The sequence below is a fragment of the Equus caballus genome, chromosome 21 (assembly GCF_041296265.1).
Source record: "Equus caballus isolate H_3958 breed thoroughbred chromosome 21, TB-T2T, whole genome shotgun sequence".
Lineage (NCBI taxonomy): Eukaryota > Metazoa > Chordata > Mammalia > Perissodactyla > Equidae > Equus > Equus caballus.
The window spans coordinates 19557189-19577969 of NC_091704.1; the positions used below are offsets into that span (position 1 = coordinate 19557189).

The 20781-nt window shown below is 40.0% G+C and overlaps 1 long non-coding RNA gene across 2 annotated transcripts in view; it reads left to right on the forward strand.

Moving 5' to 3' along the window:
* LOC138919922 (uncharacterized) overlaps positions 1-20781 on the forward strand; it is a 93130-nt gene that overhangs the window by 22805 nt on the left and 49544 nt on the right. For both annotated transcript variants that reach the window (XR_011430516.1, XR_011430515.1), the window contains exon 4: positions 8933-9073. This is a non-coding gene — a long non-coding RNA (uncharacterized lncRNA). The remainder of the gene's footprint in view (positions 1-8932; positions 9074-20781) is intronic.

Genomic DNA, 20781 nt, shown 5'->3' on the forward strand with positions numbered 1-20781 from the left:
CCTTCCAATGTATAACAGCATGGATCTCTCAGGTGTCCTGAGATGCTGTGTGAGTATCCTCTGTTGATCAATGAATGTCTATGTAGTTGTAACTTGAAGGGGAAGAGACAAGGAAAACTGCTCACTCCACCGTGTTGCTGACATGCTATTACTACTTATTTTGACGTTCAGATTGTCCCAGGAGGGCCAGTGAGAGGTGCTTCAGTTTGGTTCCTGCATCCTTTTAACATGTTTCTATCATTTCATATTTCTTATATAATTTTCTAATTGTGGTAAATTACATATAACATAAAATTTATCATTTTAACCATTTTTAAAGTGTGCCATTCAGTGGCATTAAGTACATTCGGGATGTAGTGCAATCATCAGCACTATTTAGTTCAAGAAATTTTTCATCACCCCAAATGGAAACCCTACACCCACTAAGTATTCACTCCCCATTCTCCCCTCACTCTAGTCTCTGGCAACCAAAAACCTTCCTTCTGTCTCAATGGATTTGCTTACCCTGGATATTTCATATACATGGAGTCATATGTAGTCAATATCAATCAATATGTAGTCTTTGATGTCTGACTTCTTTCACTTAGCATAATGTCTTCAAGATTCATCTATGTTGTAGCATGTATCAGTACTTCATTTTTCATGGTTGAATAATATTCCATTGTATGGATATACCACCTTTTTTTTATTCATTCATCTGTTGATGGATGTTTGGGTCGTTTTCACCTTTTGGCTATTGTGAATAGTGCTGCTTTGAAAATTCACGTAAAAGTTTTGGTTGGAATACTTGTTTTCAATTGTTTTAGGTATATGCTTACCTGTGGAATTGCTGGATCATATGGGAATTCTATGTTTAATACCTTGAGGAACCTCCAAACTGTTTTCCACAGTGGCTGCACCATTTTACCTTTCCACCAGCAATATAAGAGGGTTCCAATTCCTTCACATTCTTGCCAACACTTATTTTCCTTTTTTAAATTATAGCTATTCTAGAGAGTGTGAAGGGATATCTAACTGTGGTTTTGATTTGCATTTCTCTAATGACTAATGATGTTGGGCATTTTTTAATGTTTTGCTGGTCATTTACATGTCTTCTTTGGTAGGGCTCACATTAGCTCACATTTGGCTCACATTTAGGTAGGGGTCCAGCTTCATTATTTTGCCTGAGGATATCTAGTTTTTCCAGCACCATTTGTTGAAGAGACTGTTCTCCTCCCTGCTCCATCATTTTTGAGCCCTTTTTTATTTTTAGGTTTTAAAGTTTGGCTTTATGTGTCTTTTTTCTTACATAGAAGACCTTGTTTTCCCTTTATATTAATATATTTGTTTCCAAAATACCATGCTTATACTTTTTAGTAAAACATAGTTAAGTTTAAAAGTTTAAGATTTCTTTGCAAGTAGTTTTGCCTTTTTTGGGTTATTTTTCCCTGGTTTTATTGAGATATAATTGACAAATAAAATTGTATCTACTTAAGGGGTACAATGTGATGATTTACGCATACATCGTGAAATGTATTACCTCAGTCAAGTTACTTAAAATATCTCTCACCTCATATAGTTACCTTTTTTTTTTTTGGTAGTGAGAACTTTTAAGATTTACTCTCTTAACAAATTTCAAATATACAATACAGTTCTAGTAACTATAGTCACCATGCTGTACATTAGATCCCCATCTTATACTGAAAGTTATATCCTTTGACCTACATCTTCACTCTCTACTCCCCAACCCCGGGCAAATACCATTTTACTCTCTGTTTCTGAGTTTGGCTTTTTAAAATTTCACATAAAAGTGGGATCATACAGCATTAGTCTTTCTCTGTCTGGCTTATTTCACTTAGCATAATTCACCTCAGCTTCATTCATGTCATCACAAATGGCAAGATTTTCTTCTTTTTCATGGCTGTATAATATTCCATCGTGTATATACATCACATTTTCTTTATCCATTTATCTGTTGATGGACATTTAGTTTGTTTCCATATACTGGCTATTGTGGATAATGCTGCAGTGATCATGGGAGTGCAAATATCTCTTCAAGATATTGATTTCTTTTCCTTAAAATATATATCCAGAAGTAGGATTGCTGGATCATATGAGAGTTCTATTTTTAATGTTTTGAGGAACCTCCATACTATTTTCCATAGTGACTGCACCTATTTGCATTCTCACCAACAGGAGCACATCTTAATTTCTATACTAACACAGTATTCCAAGCTTTCCCTGCCCGAGCTCTGGAAGTAGCCATTTCTACAGGAAGCCTTGGTTCCTTTTAGTGAAGAATAGTATTCTGAAACCAAGATTTGGTCAGTGCATTGCTTATTGCTTTTAGGGTGTTGATGCTCCTGGGCCCTTTCAGTGGACAGACCTGTGTTCACATACACCCCCACACACATATTGAAAACCATGAGTTAACATCAATACTTCCAATCCCAAACCATCATAGAGGTCATTGTAGTTTTCACCCTTTATATGTAACTCCCTTTATTTGTAACTCTCTTCTCTGACAGTGAAAAACCTGGCTTTCATTATTCTCAATGTATTTACTTATTATAGCCAGTCTTTTCCCACCACTAGCATTCCCCTACACAGATGATCTCCTGGCTCTACTTGGGCTTTGACACTCCATGCTAGCCTACTACCATCTCTCTCCCTTCCCTTGCTTCACCTTGGACAAGCTGCACTTGGCTGCCTAGATGATATCATTGTGCTTAAGCTTCTACACCCTGTGCTGAGCTGCACTGCTGCCCTCCCCACAGCCCCCGGATACCCACCTGGCTTGGCCCTACCTTATAGATTTTGGAGTGAATTATTTATAAAGGAAGGAGGGAGGGAAGGAAGGAAGAAAAGAATGAAATTTATCAGTTTCTAGGCTCACCATCTATTGGTAATCCTACAGCTTTTCTCAGTGTTCAGTGTTCTTCTTGCTGATGTATAACATTTAATAATAATTTTCATGTTTTTGGCAGAGCGATAACTGGCTATAAAATTCTAGGTTAACAGTTTTTTTCCCCTTTCTCTTCACTTTTTTTTTTAAAGATTTTTCTTATTTTTTCCTTTTTCTCCCCAAATCCCCCCAGTACATAGTTGTGTATTCTTCATTGTGGGTCCTTCTAGTTGTGGCATGTGGGACGCTCATGGTTTGATGAGCAGTGCCATGTCTGCGCCCAGGATTCGAACGAAAGAAACACTGGGCCGCCTGCAGCGGAGTGCATGAACTTAACCACTCAGCCACGGGGCCAGCCCCTCTCTGCACTTCTTTTTAAAGAAACCTTTTGGAGCAATTATTTTAGGTTTACAGCAAATTTGCAAAGATAATATAGTTTTCATATATTGTTCTTCTCACCCGTTTTATCCCTTATGTTAACATCTTAGATGACTACCTCTCTGCACTTTTAAGATATTATTTCATTAACTTCTGGTGTCTACGTTTGCTGCTAAGAAATCTGCTGTCAAGACAATTGCCATTCCATTTTACATTATTTATCTTTTCTCTCTGATAGATTTCAAGACTATCTCTTTACTCTTGATTTCTACAGTTTCACTTTAGCGTGCCCAAGTTTGGTTTTATTTGTATTCATTCTGCTTAGTATTTAGATTGTACTGATCTGATGATTCATCAGATTTGCTTTCTTTAATTCTGAAAGATTGTCAACAAAAATTTCTTCAAATATTGCTTTCCTATCATTTATTTCAGTTTATTCTACTGGAATTCCTATTCATTAAAATGTTGGAATCTCTCAATCTATCTTCCATATTTCATAACTGCTCATATAAGTCTGTCTATCTATCTATCTACCCATCCATCCATCCATCCGTCCATCCATCCATCTCTCTCTAGAAAGGAGAACAATCCAGTCCCGTTTATTGCATTTTTAATTCAATCACTATACATTTCCTTTCTTAATTTCTAATTGCTTCTTTTAAATATCCATCTGTTTTTGTTTCATTTTTTACCTGTTTTTGTTGAAAAATTTTGTATTCTTTTAAAGTGGAGGTTATGCTGCATTCTCTCTCTCTCTCTCTCTTTTTTTTTTTTTTGCAAATTCCCAATGTTTCTAATTTAAAGTCTTCGTTAAGGCATTCTATAAAATTAATTTTCTGGAGTGAATGCATGATCATTAATTTTGTTGCTTTTCTTTCTTAGCAACAAATTACTGTTTTTAGACTTTTGGTTTACTGGTAATTTTAGATAAGAACTTTTTGTTTTTTGTTCCTCTTTCTTACTTCCATCTGCCTCTCTGTCCAGCATTTTTGCAGTTCCCTTCCACTCAACCATTCTTCAGATCCTTCATCTGTAATCAGGCTTTAAATTGCTGGGTGGGGTTCCTACCTCATAGTGATAGTGGAGTACCCAAGAACCAGTCAAATAGCCAGTGAACAGTTTGACTCCGTTCTTATTGGCAAAGTTATGGGTTTTAAAGCTATAGCTTATGAATTTTTAATAGGGATGATATTGCCCCCAATAAAGTGAAAATTGATTCTTGGAGGGCAAAAAATCTTAGCTATTACAGTGGCCCTTCAAAGCTCAACCCTATTCCTAAAAATCTTATTCCTTAGCATTTAATTTCTCTCTTTAGGGAAAATTTAAATTAAATTTTCCTACTTAGGGGGATAATAATGAAAAAAAAAAAAAAAGCTAGAAACATTGCTATACCTCCAGACAGAAGTCAGCTATGTTTTGTTCAGTCTACTTTCTTAAGTAGTGAGCATTGTTCCCCATCACTTATGGAGTTTTTTAAAGTCTTTGGCTCCTGAAGAGCTGATCCCCTGGCATTTCTGTTCCATGAAGACGTTTATTCTGTTTTCAAGTCTGAAACATTTTTCTTTTTTTATATTTATTCACATATTACTATATATTTAGAGCATAAAAGAAAAACTGTGAACTCATTACTCCATCTTGACTAGAAGTCAATATTTATTTTTATTTACCAACTGTTACTCTAATGTCTTCATAAGGTTTTTCTTAACATATATTTATATGACTTATAATTCTTATAAAAGACATAATATAGAAAAAGCTAGCTGATAGATGTCAATTACATTCAGTCAGTTATCTGTACTTTACTTTCTAGCTTAGTGTTTTTGAGGTTCTAGATAATGTAGATCCTTTTTAGTTAGTGCCGTCTTCTCTGGGAGTTTCTGGGCTTTTGAGGTCCCGTTATTCTGCAGCTGGAAATTCATGGCCGAATCTCTCTAAGGTACCATTCAATGCATTCATAATCTGCTCTCTGGTGACATTTGCAATTAGACTCCAAAAGTTCTTCTCTCATTGTTTCAACCTGGATAGCATGATGCTTCAACCATTCGTGTTTCATATGGCAGTATAGCATAGTGGTTAAGGGGACAGACTGCTCAGTTTTTTGGGACCTCTGTCTTTGTCTCTTGGATTTAATGCATTTGGTTTTAAGACAGCCTCTCTCACACTTTAGTAAGGTTTACAGTGACTGACAAGACAATGGAATTGTGTTTCTCTTTTTCTTTTTTTAAAGATTGGCACCTGAGCTAACAACTGTTGCCAATCTTCTTCTTCTTTTTTTCTGCTTTTTCTCCCCAAATCCCCCCAGTACATAGTTGTATATTTTAGTTGTGGGTCCTTCTAGTTGTGGCATGTGGGACGCCACCTCAATGTGGCCTAACAAGCAGTGCCATGTCCGTGCCCAGGATCCGAACCAGTGAAACCCCGGGCCACTGAAGCGGAGCACATGAACTTAACCACTCAGCCACAGGACCGGCCCCAGAATTGCGTTTCTTGATCAGAGAAAATTATTTCACAGTGTTCTAGGTTGATTTCACATATCTTTAATCATTTAGAAGAGCATTAGAAAATATAGACGAGAAAAAAATGAAAGAAAAGTCATTCACAATTCTTGTCATCTCTTTTGGTATATATTCTTCCAGGTCCAAGAATGCATCTTTATATTTCTAAATAGTATACTATTATGAAAGTGATTATGCTGTAGTTACCAGTCCATAAAATATCTATTTTTCTTATTTATTAATACAAGATGAATATATTTCTGGGTCAATAATTATGAAATCCACGTCATATACTATTGTATCAATTACATGTTTCAGACTACTTAGCTTCTTTCTATTGTTTTGCTATTTTGAACAATACTGAAATGAACAAGCTTATACATATATTTTTGCTCATTTGTTACTGTTGGAGGACGTCATTTAGAGGACATGACCACCAGTTGACCTAAAAACTAGACCTGGGCAACCACAGGCTCCTCGCCCCCTTCCCTGTCCTTGGAATGCATGTTCTGCCCACTGTTCCCACAATGGGAACCTGTTTCAAGGATGTAGCCATCAGAGAACAAGGTGTTATTGAGACTACCTGGACATAACAGGTGACTGAACCTAGTTAAGTCCTCAGTATAAACTCTTAAGATTCTGGCAGGTGGGTGTGGAGATCTACTTGTCTTGTGGCTGCCCAAGACGAGCCTCACAAGTAAGTTCCTTTGCTTATTAAACTTGCCACTTACCAATCTGGAGTGGTCTGCCTCATTCATCAGTCTCTCCTTGCCTGTCATGTATGGGAGCTAGTTTGCAAACCAGCAGTTAGGAAGAATTCTAACAACAAAATTCTAGAGACATTTTGATTATCTTTAATCAGAAGGAGATAGAAAGCTGAGGGAAGGGCTATTGTGACCACACCCTGGGAAGTGCCAGGCACGTAGTAGGACCTGGATAAATGCTATTAAATGAACAAAGTGTCAGAGTTAGCACTGGGAGCTTTAGTAAGATGAATGAAAAAACAAACAGCTCTGAAGAGTCTGAGACAACTGAGAAACACAACTTTGTGTCCCTAAAGAAGGGTTTTTGTGAAGCCTGAAAACCTGGAAGCATATTTCGTAGCAACAAGTCTTGCCCTTTTATCCAGGTTAATACTGAAATAAAATGAAATTTTATTTTTATGATTGAATGAGTTCAGAATACATTATGCCCACTCTTATGTCTGGAATCATCTTTATCTCTCTTTATTTCATTAGCTCTAAATGAACTTTTCCAATTTTCCATCATGTACTTTGTTGGTCCTTTTTAACCCTCTGATTGAGATTATGGAATAGGATTGAAGTGAGGAGGTAAATATTTGAAAAATTTGAGCAACCAGCTAAGAAAAAAAAGAAGGTATAAAAACCTTCCTCTTGCTCTTTCTCTTTCTCTGTTTTTGTTTTTTGTTTTTTCTCTCTAATCTCCATAGTTTGCTACAATGGTGTGGTCCTCTCACTCAACCACTTCTTCCTCAGGGAGTCACTGGAAAGTTTTTAAGTTTAGTTCCTAGGTATGACTTGAGATGCAGTGAAAGCTTCAATTTTCTGAAACGTCTGTTTTGAACCATGGACTTAGAACATAATAAGAACCAGGAAGTGGGTTGACAGGGCTCAGAGCAGCCAAAATAGGCAGCATCAAGTCGATGACCTGAGGTGTGGGCATTTTACTCACAGGAGAGGTCCTCAGACCTTACTCTGACTATGTGCTGAAACCAACGATCTTTGATCAGCGGATTCTGAACACCCAGCAGATTATTAGCAGTGGATTAGAAAAGGGAACCAGTAAGGCTGGAGGGGAGCAGAAACAGGGAGCTCCCCAAAGGAAAGGGACAGAAAAATGAAAACCTCAGACGAGAGCAGTGTGGGGTAAATACCGGTGGGCAGAGTCTTGCCCAAGGCAACAACCCCAAGAAGGCAGTCACTGAAGTGCATGAGGATGAGTCATCAAAAAGATGTTAAATTCAGTGTAATCTGTTTAAGAAAGCAGAGAACATAGACTATAATGGAAAAGGATTTCCATTCAAAACTATGAATGTCTTAAAGGTTGTGATGCTTAAAGGAGTCGGACTTGCAGACATCTAGGAAGTTTGACTTTTCCCAAAGGATTCTGGGTGGCTGAAGTGTTACCAGGTGATTGAGATGTGTTCTTTTCTTCCTGGTTTATAAAGCTTAAATCACTAAACATTTGGTGACATATGGGGATGCTGGTCACTTGCGAATGAAGTCATCTATACGACTGGGTTGTGTGGAAAGGAGATGAAATGGAGAGTAGGGAAAACAGTTGTAAAAATCACTCGAGTTTAAAGGAAAGTGTGGAGGTGCCTGATGCTGGGCACAGAATGGTTGCTGAATGCACATGTGTAGAATTGAAGAGAGCTTCTTTTAAGACTGGCTCTCATCCAGTGCTTTGGCTGGCACACCTGGAGCTGAATGTAATGGAGGATGGTTGAACAAGGAAAGGGAAGAGTCAGCCTTGGGGGCTTGGGCAGGACCAGGGTCCAAGTTAAGGGTTCCTGAAATGGAACGCGCTTGTGGTCGTCCATGCTTCCTGTGTAAAGGCTGTTTTGTGTGGCATTTTGATCCCGGAGGTGCTTCCACCAGATGAGAAGACCGGCTGAGCTGTGCCTCCATGGCCTGCCTCCAGCCTGTCTATGATCTGCAGTGGTGTCTCAGCACGTCGGTGAGGAGTTCCTTGTCATGCCTGGCCCATCTGGGCCACAGCAACAGGGTGAATAGCAAAGCAAGAGGAGCCCTGAGGTTATCATTTTGGTGTCTATTTTCCATTTCACTAAGAAAAAAAAAAGCTGAGCTATTTAGGTTATTGATGTAGATGGGTATTTTTTTCTTGAATCATCCATGAAGAATCATGTCACAATAATTCACTGAATATAAGGTAGGCAGAGGCTTAGTTTTTAAAAGACACAAGAGATTTGTAGAGTTTTAAAAGATACAAATTCCACTAAAATTCCCACTATTAGTTGACGGGGCATCATTCCCTCTAAAGTCTTTGTTATGAAAGCTGCATAAAGATCACATAATCATTTATTGTATAATTTAATACTATTGTTATTCATTTACAAAGCATTTCTTTTTGGAAAAGTTTTAACCGTTTGCAAGAAGCTTGTGAGGAAACCTATCTTGCTCCTATTTTACAGATAAAGAAAAATGAGGCTCCTGGGGTTGAAATGAGAACCCCAAGCTTTACCAGAAGAGGAGTTAGTGTTCTGGAAGAGAAGAGAAGAGTTCCCTGTAGTTCCATCTTCCTTCCCAGAGATAACAAAAGTGGACATTTTGAGGTATTTTCTCTGTTTTTTTTCCTTTGCTATAAAAGCAAAATATATCGTAATATTTGGTAAATATTTTCTTATGTTATTCAATAGTCACTGAAAACATAATTTTTTTAAAAAAATTAGTCTTTTATTACTCAATCATGTGCTTTGTAGAAAAATCAGAAAATTCTGATAGGCACAAAGAAAAAAGTTGATATTCCCATCTTCTAGAGTTAATAACTGCTAATATCCTGGCAGCTTTCCTTTCGTATTTTCAAAATATATATGAAATATATATTTATATACTGTTTTCAACAATGAGATAATAGGAGATACATATATACACATATATGAGTACATTTCATATTCATATTGCTCTTTTCTTTTCTATATAACATTTCAATGGGCAATTTACATCCTTTCATGTCTAAGCAGAGTTAGATAAACAAAGCATTCTAGGGGCCATTCTGGGAGCGTTGTGGTTAAGGTCACGTGCTCCACCTTACTGGCTGGTGGTTCTCAGGTTCGGATGCTGATGATCTATAGGATGGATCTACGCACGGCTCACCAAGCCACTCTGTGGCAGCGCCCCACATACCACAACTAGAAGGACCCACAACTAAAATATGCAACTATGTACTGGGGGGCTTTGGGGAGAAAAAGGAAAAAAATAAAATCTTAAAAAAAAAAAAAGATCTGGCTTTAGCTCCTGCTCTACTAATTACTAGCAGTATGAACTTGGACCACTTACTTTCCCTCTTGTGATCCCAGTTTTCTCATCAGCAAAATGGGAATAATAATCAGTGTCACAGAGGATTAAATGGAGTAATGACTGTGAAGGACTTTCCAATGTTATTTACTATTATAAATATAAACATTTCAAAAGAGTGGCTGGCATTTTGATGTCATTTTACTGTATAATAAGACAATGTATGATACAAACAGAAAGTATCTTGGCCTCTAGTATTTGAAACAGCAGAGCAACGAGGGGTTTTGGGGCGACAGGAAAATGTTTAAGAACTGTTATGTTCTGAAGTGGGAGCAAACCCAACAAAGAATTGAAAGAGTACATGTAAAATGCTGTACCTCGTTCTCCTTCTGAAGTGGTTTTGCATCTGGAACATTTGCAGGTCAGTGCTCCAGGGACACTGAATGGCTTGTTGGCAGCACAAAATGTTGGTCTCGTAGTGGTTCTGTGTCCTCCAGGGCTGGTGAGGAAACACGTGTATGCTTGTCCTAAGAGGGTGCGTGCTCTCCGAGATAGATGGAAGGTACTACCTCTTTCTTGTCAAAAATCAAATTGCATGAAATTCTTCATTCCCTGTGCAAGCAGAGAAGCTGGAAGCATAAGTAGAATGGAAAAACAATCTTTCCTTCTTAAGGTCCCGAGGAAGAGAAAAATCTGCTGTCAGGGGACTAAATGAAAGATTGAATTGGACAACATGGAGCATATGTGGGAGTATAAGTGGGTTGGGTGAGATAGAAATATGGGTACCCATATTTTATTTGGAAAAGGTTCATGCTTAGAGAGGAGGTCCTGAGACTGGGCAAGAGAGAGTGGGCCTGAGAGAGGTCCAGGAGTCCTTGGGTTGGAGTACACCAGGACCATTGTTTGGGGCTGTGCCAGGCAGCTCAGAGCAGAGGTTAGGCTGGAGCCAGGGTAGGCTACTATTGTGTGTGTGAGTGTGCAAGTGTGTGAGAAATGTAGGAGTGTGTGTGACAATGCATGAGTATATGAGCGTGTGACAATGTATGCGCATATGAGAATGTGAGTGGGTGTGTATGTGTGTGAGAATATATGAGTGTATGTGAGTGTGTGAGAATGTATGTGTGTATGAAGGAGTGTGAGAATGTATAAGTGTATGTCCAAGTGTGTCTGAGACTGTATGAGAGTACGTGAGTGTGAGAATATGTGAGTGTATGTTTGTGAGTGTGCCTAAGTATGAGAATATATCTGTGAATGTGTGTGAGTAAAGGTGTGTCTGTTTGTCCAGTCAAAGAAAATTGCACATTGGAGACTACCAGTCAAGGCTTTCTTTGAACTTTCAACTAGGTTCCTGCATTTTACCTTACAGCTCTCTGATGCCAGCTTTACCGTGTTGGAGAAGCTCTCTCTGGGGCGCACGCAGAGCGCGCTGTTAAGAGCAGGAACTCTAGAATCAGTCTGCCTGGAGGCCTTGTCTGTGTGAACCTGGGCAAATAACCGAATCCCTCTGTCCTTAGTTTCTTTATCTCTAGAATGTGGATGAGAAGAATAGTTCCTACCTCATGGAGTGTGTGGGAGGTTTAAATAAATGAGTTAACACATGTCAGGCATTTAGCACAGTTCATGGCACATTATAAATGCTAAATGAAAGTTAACCATTATTAAAGTACTGAAAAAGGGAAAACTTCAGCCCATTCTGACTTTCATTTGAAAAACCATCTCCTTAATGTTTTGACTAGTTAAAGCATTTACATCAAAGTTCACAATATATAAGGAAGTGAGTTTCTCCTCACCGTGTCCATCATTCCTATAGTTCTCATACCCCTGTCAAGTGTAACCATGGTTTCGTGTGCAAACTTCTAGAAATATTTTACTTTATGCATGTAGAAGCAAATACAAATATATATCCTTTTTGTGCAAATGATAGCATATTATTTATATTGTTTCTGTACTTTTCTTTTTCTTTTTAAACTTAAAGATATGGAGATTTTTCCATCTGGGTATAGAATGAGCTTCCTCATTTTTTTTTTAAAGCTGCTGGTATTCCATCGTTTGGATGGACCACGTATTTTCTCACGTGCTCTTCATGGCCATTTAGTTGGTTGCAGTCTCCTCCAAACAGTCTGATGTGATGCCTTTACAGTCAATGGGCAGAGCCCACTGCATGAAACACTTCTGGAAGATTCTCCACATATTAGGGAGGAGAGGGAAGAAGTTCTTGTACCTCTCTTTACCTTCTCTGTTTGCTGCAGTAAACTGTCATCAGGCCAGCCAAGAGGGTTTTATGAGATTTGGGTTTTATATCATCATTAATTCATACCCACAGCTGTTCCCACCATGGATAAAAACTTGGCCAATTGGTCATAACTCACATGTTTGCTGCCTGAAAAAGGAGGAAACAGCCCCCAAGGACTGGCTGACACCGAAGCTCCAGCATCAGGCCCTTTCCTCGCAGAGTGACGACTTGCCAGTAGAGGGCTCCCTCCTTTTGGGAAAAATCGAAACGTCTTTGAGAAGGGTTTTAAAATTAATATCATACTCCCAGTGCAGTGTTTCTCTTTGTAGTTGATTGGTGTGTCATTCTCCTGAATGTTTAGCATTAACTGAGGATTGCGCTTGTCAATTTTTTGGGTGTGTTTGTGTGTGGGAAGTTGAGGGGAGGAAGTGAGTCCAGCATTCCCCAGGGGTTTTGGGGGAAGGCCTGTGATCTGACCCAGCCTGGGGGATTACAGTGTTCCCTTCTTTGGGATGTGAGGCATCCGGGCCTTGCTCTGTGTTTCAAGATTAGAAACCACACCCTTCTATGCCAGGATCCCTGAGATATGCTAAATGCCCTGTTAACAGGGCACGTAACCCCTGTTAATCTGAGCTCTGCTGACTGCTCTTTGAGGCTAATGCTTCCACCTAGTCAGGTAAAAATCCACCTCAGCACTTTAGAGGGGAAGAGGAAAAAAGCTGACATTAGTTTATCAACTCCTGAGGTAGATTAGGCCACTATGCCCTATTTTTCCTCATTCTTGTGTGGTGGATATTATTCCTGCCCCCTGTGCCCGCCTTCCCAAAGCAATTCAGGAAACTGAGGCTAAGAAGGTAAAGTATATTGCCCAAAGTCACACAGGTAGAAACTCCTGTTTGGGAGCTAGCAAATTTCCCAGCTAGAATTGCACTCCTGGCCAATGTGGCTACAGAGTTCAAACTTTATTTTCCATCAGAACAAGTTCCTCCTTGCAGGACGTGAATGTGTTAACTCTGGTTTCAAAGGGTTGAAGTCACTGACTCAGCCTCCATGAGGAAGTTTCCCCTCTACTTCTGACCTCTGGCCCAGTTTGAGAACCAACTCAGATCATTTTTCTTTTCCTGATAAAGATAGAATGATGTCCATGAATTTCTATTTTCCATTATCCAGGACATATCTAGGTTCCAAGGAAATAGAAGACACATGGGGCTTGAGAGACTGAGTATAGACCTCGCTTCCTGGAAAATGACCTATTCTGAGCCCCGAGTCACTAAGCACAGATGTGCATGGAGTGCCTATGCGCTGGTCTGTTCCTGTCCTCTAGCCAGAGATTTTCCAGCTAGAGGGGGAAAGAAGGCCTCAGGCGGGTGGGCTTTTCCCAAGCCAAAGGTGGCCTCTCAGTCTTGTTTTGCTTTAAGAAAGAATAAGCACAGACTGAAGAGAAAGGGTAAGGCAACCTCTTTAGATACTGGTCAAGTGAACCTCACAGGTACTGTCCATGGTGTTTCACACGATTTTGCACAAGTAGGGAGCAGCCTAAGGGGAGCTGATTGTGCATAGCCAATCTAGATAAACTTTACTCATTTTTTTATACTCAGGAATACTCATTACACTGCGTTTAAACTCAGTCTTATTAGACTACTTTACTGGACTTTGAGAAGCTATTTTTTGCGTTGATCACCTCATTTCCTTTCACAGTGTTCCACACCTGTCAAGCATGTGCCAACAATGTTCATTTGTTCAAATCTCTCTAGAGGTACAATAGAATTATGTGGAAGTTTCTAACTAAAAAGGAACTCTTCAAGGGGTGGCTGTTAAAAAGGCGTTACTACTGAGCCATTCCCAACACTTTAAGAATCTGCATTGACAGCTTATGAAGTTAGACTTGAGCCTGCGTCAGAATCACATGAGGGTTTGTTAAAACACACGTTGCTGGGCCCCACTCTCAGGGCTCTAGATTCTTTAAATCTGCAGTGGGCCCCAAATTTTGCAATTTTTAACAAGTTTCCTGGGGGATGCTGATGCTGCCGGTCCAGGGACCATGCTTTGAGAGTTCCTAACTCAGCACCGTAACGTGGAAACGCTCAAGATCACAGAAACATTGTTGCTCTCATCTACCCCGTCCCTCTCAGGAGAAGGTAGTGGTGATTACGAGGCAAGCTTTGGACTCCAAAATCGAGTTTGGAGTCTTCCTCCAACCCTTTCAACTATGTGATCTTAGCTATTTTATTTAACTTCTCAGCACCTCAGTTTTCTCATTTGAAAAATAGGAATAATAGCTTCTAGTTCCTTAGGTTGTCATAAGGAGTGAGACAATGTATGTAACTGGTGTAGAACATATATAGACATATAGTATATATATAATACGTGGAAGCTCTTCCTTCTGAGAGCTCTTGCATATCTCTGAAGTAGTTTATTAGGTTTACCAAAAACAAACAAAAATGGGGCTGGCCCTGTGGCTGAGTGGTTGAGTTCGTATGCTCTGATCTTTCACCAGTTCGGATCTCCAGTGTGGACATGGCACTGCTCGTCAGGGCACACTGAGGCTGCGTCCCACACAGCACAACCGGAGGCACTCACAACTAGAATATACAACTATGTACTGGGGGACTTTGGGGAGAAGAAGAAGAAAAAAAAAAAGAAGATTGGCAACAGATGTTAGCTCAGGTGCCAATCTTAAAAAAATAATAAATAAATAAAAGTAAACAAAAATAAGAATTGTGGAGGTATTTTTATTTTTATTTTTTAAAAGAAGCACTAAAATCCCCACTAATGAAGTACACCTCGAGCGCTACCAACCATCGTTATTACCTGAGGTCAAAAAAGAGCTCAAGGCCTCTGAGCACATCATCAATACTGAGGAGGTGGGAAAAAGTTAGACAAAATATTACATGGAGGCCTGGGTTGATAGCTTTTAAAAAATGAAACTTGAAACCTCTCCGGCTGTAGGAATAGACAAGGCTATTTCAAGTGTTTAAATTTGGTCTTAAAATTCTCACCCCTTACAAAATTGCCTACCTTCCTAGCCTGCCAGGGTAATGGAAATTCCCACTTCTTTATTTAAGGCCGTGTGTCTCTAGAATGCAAATTGTATTTTCTAGGAGTAATAGCACATTAATCCAATAATACTCACTCACTCTTTCAGATTAGGCTATATTAGATTAGCTAGGTGTTACCTTGGAAAATACAGTGCTTTGCCCTGAGGGAACAGGACTCAGAAGTAGCTGACTTGGAGGAAAGGAAAGACCTGGAGTCTGGGGTGCAGGGGCTCCTTTGGGCAGCCAAGGGCACTGGGGGGGCAGGAGAGAAGTGCTGTCACCAGTTTAGCCAGCTCCTCCTTCTGCTGAGAGTTCCAGCCAGGCCTCCCAGTCCCTCGCAAGCTTTACGACCTACCATTTGTTCTGAAAGTTGCTGCTTTTGCAGTGAAACTCAGGAGGATGGTTTCTGCTGCAGAGTTCTTGGCAGCCTCAGTTGTACCCCCTCCGCTCCAGGCCCCTCTCCCCATTTCCGGTTTGGAGAACTACTTATCCTGAAAAAAGGAGAACACTGTTCTGGTTGTTCGAGTTCAGTCCAGCGAGGCGGTGGCTGCTTTGGGGCATTTAGCTAGAGACAACTCGGTGAGTTTTTCCCCCCTTCTCCACTTCTAATGATGACTAAGTCACCTGAAGCAAATGTTACATAAGCCTTATCCTGATCTCATGGGAAATCCTGCGACGACAGAAAGATAAGACTTGCTGAAGAGCAAGCTGTGACTTTGTTTTATTTTGACAGCCTGTGCTGACTGGAAATCTTCCATTCCACTGAATGCTGTTAGTGACGTTTTCCTGGCTAGCCTATCAGATGGAATTGGAGTACGAGGCCTGCATCCCACTTCCACAGCAGCACGGCGGCTTCCCTAACTCGCGACAGAAGCACCGTGCGTCACACATCCAGTTGTAAAGCTGGGAGGCCCAAAGTTTCATTCTGCAGCCCCTTTCAGGTTATTGGGCTTTGCTGCAGGCTTATTATAACCTGCTAGGGGTTCTCCTTCCTTCCCCAGCTCCTGACAGCCAGAAGGCCTTCCATTTAGAATCTAAAGTAAACTAATGTCCGCTTGCAATGCCCTGTGATGGAACAGCGCTGCCAGATGGGGTGAGGGGACCAAAGGCCAGGGGCAGGGCTAAGTACTGGTCCAGCTGGTCTGGTTTTAGACTTCAGCCCTGCCCTGTACTCACTGGCAAATGGGGAGGGCTTGGAGGGGAGGTCATCTCTGTGGCCAGTGTCGTCAGCTCACAGTGGATTTGTTTGGAAGATGAGCTAGTGCTGTGGCCTGTGGGTGGGCCTGGTGGAGGAGATGGGGAAGAGGATATGCTGAGACTATTCAGGAGGCTAAGCTGCTTGTCATGAGGCTGCCAGGTTGTATGCATATTATCAGAATATTTTAATATCAAATATGGACATTTGAAAATAATAATAGAAGAAGATGATTAGAGAAATTGCAGACGTTTTCAAAGAGTCATTTAGTGGCTCTTGACACTATTGTATTTAGATCCAAGAGTCCTGTGGCACTTCCTAGAAATAGCTTCCCCAAACCCAGGTCCGCATAAAGAAGCCCAGTGTTAGCTCTGTGAGGACACTGACCAGTGGGGTTAGAGTTGGAGGTTAGACCAGGCAGCCTACCAGGTTCTTGCTAACTCTAAGCTTCTCTGAATTATTCCAGGCTTGTAAGATGAAACTTTCTAAGCACCTTTGCAGATAATTCTACAAGTGATATTACTCACAATTGCCTTACTTTCTCCTTGGGAATGGGTCTTCATGGCGCCTGGCATCACGGCAGAAATGAATGTGGCTCATTTATGGGCTCTCTTGGGCAAATCTTTTAGAGAAGTTCTTGAAGGCTCTTTGGTTGACTTCTGCACTGCTACTGGCGGTGATCCTTACATGCTAATAAAAGTCAGGCAGAATGCTATCGTCCTTGAGTGATTCCTTCCTCCAGGAAGAATCTCTGTTATTTAACGCAGAACGTTCATAGTCTGTCAGAGGAGCATGTTATATAAGTCTTGCAGAAGGAAAGGTCTCTGAAATGGTTTTCTATGTGCTTCTTCGGATCAAGAGTCTAAGCAAGACATAAGTAATGACATCGACTGAATTCATGAAGATTGGGGAAAGTAGGTTTTCAATAGAAATATCTTATCAGACATGAAGAAGGGGATCACTCCATATCCAAATGATACTCTTGCCTGTTACTTTACCCTCCCCAGAGACCACCTATCTCAACATCAAAACTTCTTTCGATGCTTAAGAATAACTGTAGTTATTCAGACTCTTTACATGTATGTTATTATTATAAGTATTTAATCCTCACACAATCACTACGAAGTAGATTTTATTGACTCTACTTTTCAGAAGAAGCTCAGAGAAGTATCTTGTCCAATGCGCCACAGCAAATAAGTAATAGACTATTCCTTTCTATTACCCCAGGCCCCTGCTTATGTTCCTTTGGCTCTGACCATTCTACTTCCTTTCACCACCTCTGCTTCTCACCAGCATGAACCTGATCCCTTAGGCAAACTTCTTGCCACCTGCCGTGATCCTCCAGACTTCTGTGTTTTCACACATTGTATTTCCCCCTTGCTCCTGCAGAAGAAAAGCAACTTCTCCCCAAAGGCTTTGTGACCTTTCCTCACTGGGACTTAGTTACCCCATCTGTAAAAGGGGATAATTGCCAAAAATCATCTCGCTTGTTAGCCTATCTCTCCCACCTCGGTCAGACTCCTCAACAGGCACTGTGAGCCAGCTTTGATACATCTCCAGGCATGAAGGACCCAGGGAGCCCAGGGCTCAGAAAGCCTTTATTCCTTATTCTTAAACTCTTTCCTTGATGTTCTTATTGTTGCTGTCCTGAACTTATTGCTAGTCATTCCTGGCCTGAGTCGCAGCCTTGTGTTGCTCTGTCTCTTTCCTAGTCCCTGAGTCTCATCTTCTTTACTCAGCAGGTATACGATCTTGGGCAAATAGCATCACTTTTTGAGCCTCAGTTTTCTCCTCTGTAAAAAATTGGTTGATGATATCTGTCTTTCACAGATTAGTTGTGAAGACTAAATCAGTTAATATCTTACAGGAAAACTCCTGGCAAATAGCAGACAGTGGGTTCTGTGGGGGAGGAAGACATTTCCTCTACCTACTCTAGGCCCTTCTGGCCAGGCTACGAATTAAATTCACATGATTCAGAATAACAGGAGAAAATTAAACAGAGCTTTATAACATGTATACATGGGAGAGGCTCAGGGAAACTCAGCAACTCACCAAAATAGTGGAGGTTCTTGTCTTAGATACCCTCCTCAGCTAAAGGCAAAGGAGGATGTTGGGAGTGGGGGGAGTCAGTTATGGGAGATTACCAGAAAAGCACAGTAAACAAGAGTAAGGTTATTATGCGGATTTAAGTCCTTGCCTTTTGCATTGATGAGAGTTTTTAGAGATAAATTCATCCCTTCTTCTTCTTGGTACAGAGAGGGAGACACCTTTACAGATGGAGATTTCTCTTACATATGTAAATGTCTTTTACAAAGGGTGACTTTTACTCTTTGGAGTTTCTCTCATGTCTACAGTTTTTAAAAGTAACTAGCCCAAAACGATCCTCATGCCAAAGAGACGTATCTTGGGGTGACCAATTCCAATCCCCCATGGTCCCACCTTTGAAATTTTTAAGTTTCACAGTCCTTTGAAACTTCAAGAAGTTTCATAGTGCAGAAGCTGAGTGGCAGGTTGTTTCATCTCACTGAACGTATTTCTTAGTCCTGATAATAGGTCAGTCCAGTTAAGTTTATTTTAGAAGGCATGGATGCAGGTGGGTTCCCAAAGTTAGGCCTAGATTGTGGAAGCAAGCAATCAGGTATTTGATAAGGAGTATTTCTATGGAAACAAAAAGAAGAACAAGGTTAATGTTTGGAGCAAATTATAAACCAGCTCCTGAGCCCAGGGGGCAGCCAGTCAAGATTTCTAGATGTCAGAGTTAAAGCATCTTTTCCAGTTTGAAGTGTCTCTGATGATGTCACTGGGCATTCAGGTATCTTTCTGAGTGGCTTACCGCTTACACAGCAACAGACATGAGTCTCTCAGGTTTATATTAAGTTGTTCAGCTTCAGTTTGCAAGGCTTCAGGAAAAAGGGCAGGTTCAATTCTCAATGATTCTGAATGAAAATTATGGAAAAAATTAAAAATGTCAGTCTGGAAATTTGTAGCCAGATATTTCAGGAGACTGGAGGAATTCAGGATCCAGTTCAGTTCACATGTAGAAAAAACCTCAAAGAAAATTAACAGAACTAGGATCTAACATCCACAAATATATTACAGTGTTTTACTGAAATATAATTTTTCTCTCTAAAATCACCCTCATTTTTACCAAAGATAGACAAATTAAAACTGTTTTGCAAAGTAAGTTTAGTTTCAGTAAACTTGGCCCAATAATTTACGTAAGTACAACAAGAATAGCCATTGATCATATAGGCTCTTTTAAATCTGCATTGCTGGAACTTTTTATGAAGACTCTCAGATTGAACTTTAAAGGCCTCTCCAGGCCAGGAAAACCAAGTCAAGGATTTGTCATGAGGTCTTGCCTGCAATACCTTAGATTTGGGTGAATTCCTCTCTTCTCTCGAGGTTCCCCAAAATATTGAGGTTCCTTGCACCTGCTAGATAAGTGACCTTCCTTAATTACCCATAAGGTTGCTAGGAAACAAGGTACCCAGGCCAATATTTCCAAGTGGCTTTATTCCATAAACTCCAATCTTTGTTTCTCAAAAGCTGTCTGGTCATATCTGAGTCTATGCCTATTTCTCTAAAAGATGACATTCCAGTCAAAGCTTTGGTAAGATAACCAATGTTCCCAATTCTGTCCTTTTATAAGGAGAACAGATTCTTTTTTTTTTTTTTTTTGAGGAAGATTAGCCCTGGGGTAACATCTGCCACCAATCCTCCTCTTTTTGCTGAGGAAGCCTGGCCCTGAGCTAACATCTGTGCCCATCTTCCTCTACTTTATATGTGGGATGCCTGGCACAGTATGGCTTGCCACACGATGCCATGTCCGCACCTGGGATGTGAACCGGCGAACCCTGGGCCGCTGAAGCGGAATGTGCGAACTTAACTGCTGCGCCACTGGGCTGGCCCAAGAACAGATTCTTATTGAATTTATGCAAATAACTATGTTGCTATGAAAATAGCAATACTTACTAAGAGTTTCCAAATTCTAGAGGGATCAGGTAGGGAGAAAAAGATAAATGTTTAAATTTTGTTTACAAAAATATAATTTAACAAATTGCTATGTCATAGTTAGATTAAGAGACAAAGTTTTCCTTAAATCTGAAAAAGAGCCAAAACATTTTTAAAAATCAGCACTATTTTAAACAAAAAATGGTAAAATTATCATCTTCCTCATCAGTACATTCAATCCTGTGTAATCGATTTTTTGATTGATCTTAGCCTTCTGTTAGCAGTTTGATGGGGTCGTCAGTTTTTCCATTAGAATTCTGTAATTTTTTAATCCCTTCAGTTTTATAATCTGAAAGTCTTTTAGGTCGACTTAGAGAAGGTCAAAAGTTCAAGCAAATTATCCTTTGACAGAAAACCAAATTTTAATTTTTGTACCAATTTATCTTTAACATTAAAACATTTACTTAATTGGATTTACTTTAATATTAGTCAACTTGACCAGCATAAAACTCTTTTCAGAATTTCTCTTTCACAAACCTTCTATAAATTTCTTTTTACATTCAGAATTTGTCCCATGCTTTCTTTCTTCCCTTTTAGTACTTTAGG